This window comes from Lactuca saligna, chromosome 1 (assembly GCF_052625555.1).
Source record: "Lactuca saligna cultivar CGN05327 chromosome 1, ASM5262555v1, whole genome shotgun sequence".
In the NCBI taxonomy this organism is placed as follows: Eukaryota; Viridiplantae; Streptophyta; class Magnoliopsida; order Asterales; family Asteraceae; genus Lactuca; species Lactuca saligna.
The window spans coordinates 171,819,679-171,822,156 of record NC_136417.1 but is presented as its reverse complement, the minus strand read 5'-3'; the positions used below and the strand labels follow the sequence as shown (position 1 = coordinate 171,822,156).

At 31.5% G+C, this 2,478-nt stretch overlaps 1 long non-coding RNA gene across 2 annotated transcripts; it reads right to left on the bottom strand.

Annotated features, from left to right (window-relative positions):
• Nucleotides 1-248: 248 nt before the first annotated feature.
• LOC145046087 (uncharacterized) lies at nt 249-2,216 on the bottom strand. 2 transcript variants are annotated; one of them, XR_013681948.1, is made up of 3 exons: nt 1,818-2,170; nt 1,371-1,626; nt 249-626 (listed from the first exon to the last, which is right to left on the bottom strand). It is a non-coding gene; the product is annotated as an uncharacterized LOC145046087 (long non-coding RNA). The 2 variants fall into 2 exon arrangements; XR_013681947.1 differs by having other exon boundaries at nt 1,371-2,216.
• Nucleotides 2,217-2,478: the final 262 nt, after the last annotated feature.

The following is a 2,478-nucleotide window of genomic DNA, read 5'->3' as shown; positions in this document are numbered from 1 at the left end:
GTAGAGTTGACAGCTTGGACTTTGGGTTAGCAGAATATGCTGATGGAGAAGCTGAAAGAACTTTCTAAACCTATAAAATGATTCCAAGGGTAAAAGGGTCATATTCATATACTACGTCCCTGACTCACAAGCTAACCAAATACAAATTGAATATAATCACAATCAATCAATAAAAGATAATAAATACAAATGAGAAATCACAAATTCAAATTCCTACCTCCATGAGATTAATTCAAGACAAGAATCAATCAATTAAAAGATGGTTCCCAAATGATAAAGATTAACCCACTCATAATTCCAAATGAAGACAAATACATATTCTAACAATTATTCAACAAAATTTTTAATTCCACAAAAACAAATGAAGACACGGTTAAGACATAATTCCTAATTCGATTCATCATATAACTTCATTTATTGAGTCTTATTCCCTTGAATGCTAAGAACATTATTGAATTTCAATAAAAATCCATAACATTAAGGCATCCTACTTTGATCTTAGGGAATGGAGAGGTGTATAGTTGGTTTTCTCAGCATTTGGACAATTTTACCCTTCTCTTCATTTTCTGTCCTACCAGCTCATCAATAAAAGAAAAGGTTGATCGCCAGTGATTTTATCTAACGCCCTGATACCATTCAATTACAAACTATAAATAATTAATATATTTATATAATCTTGAATGAAAATAATATTTTAAAAAATTCATAACTTCAAGTAAAGTAGTTTTTTTTTTTCAAAATAGAAAATATTTTATTAATCATAAATCTATATTTGATTTTCTAGTAATTAAGTTTTTTTCTTTTTTGAGTAAACAATTTTCTTAAGTGATAAACATTGCTATAATCATATTTTTCAACAGATTGAAAAAAGTTTTAGATTTTTGAAATACCATAACGATTTCGCTTTCTACTCAAATTCACACAATCATCCTTGAATTTTTTTTTATTTGACAATTTACCTTTGGTGATATCATTTCCAAAGTACCAAAAACTTATGAAGATCCTCATATCCTATTAAACAGAATGATATTTTCAACACCACATATTTGTGTTAGTGCATCTTTTTATTTATGATTTGTAACTAAAGTAATTTAAAATTAAGATATATGGCAATCTACTAAGAAATGTAACTTGGGGACCAGATGTGTAATTTTAGGATAACCACAGGAACATTATTTGTAATTCACTCAAAATATTTACATAAAACGAAACATAAAAGTAAAGAATTTCATGAGGTTTATTTCAAAGTACGAAGGATATTTACTCATATCCCCAAATGATACAATGCCACAACCTTATATGGAAAAAAAAAACAAAATATTTAAAACTATACCTTTGAAGTGCAATTGACAGATCATCTAAAGATTTACCTATTTGTAGAGAGCGTTAAGAGCAGCCAAGAAGTCAACTATGATTGACGTGGCATTCGGTTGTGGTGTGGGGAGGGTTTCGAAGAATCGGTGATCAAGATCTTCATCTCCAGAGAAGAAATCATCACTTAGGGTTCCAACACCGGTGATCTGGAGGAAAGGCCGACGGTGATAGCGGCGGGTGATGGCCGTGGGGAGGCGAGATTAGAAGAGTTGTGCAGGCAATTCGAATTTTAGATACACACTTGCAACAATACTACGTGAAGAAGAATGAAGAAATACATGAAGATAAAGTGGGAAATAGGATTATTGTGTGTGCGTGTTTTCATCTGGAAAAGAGAATTATTGAAGGGGTTTTAATAGGGTTTTGAAATTCAATTTTACAGGTGCTGGAAAATCCAAACGCCTCCAAATCAAAAGTCGAACCAAAAACAGATTGATTTGTACCTTTATTTGTAGAAACAGATTGATTTAAAGTTGGAATCATTGGAAATCTCTAGTTGCTGAACCCACAACAAAGCAGCATCTTCTTCTTTTACAGCTTTAGATCACTTCTTTAAAGATGGTGATGTTGATGGCGAAGGTAAGCTTAGGTTTCTACCGTTCGAGACACTTGGTCAGAGGGATCTTCTGCGATGATACTCACCAATTAAACATCCGGTGGGTAATGAGTGGTCTCATGAGCAAAAAAAAAGTGAAAAAGGGAGGTGAAATCGGAATATGACCGGATGAGAAAGCAGGTGGGGGAAGATAAGGCAGAACTGGTGGGGGAAGAAGGCGTGGGAATGACACGTATCAGCTCCATTCTTATTTTTAAGGACCAAATTGTCAACACCACAAATGCCAAAAATCCGAAAAACTAAAAATATGAAAACCTATGGGCAACTTTTGCCAACAAATAAGGATGTTTACTGTTCAAATTCATGCTCTTCATATATATATATATATATATATATATATATATATATATATATATATATATATATATAATAACTTTTTATATAGAACTTTTGAAAATTGCTATTATGGTTTATTATATGTATGTAATAACAATGATATCATATGTATTCAAACTAGAATTATAAAACATATCTAGATCCTTATTTTA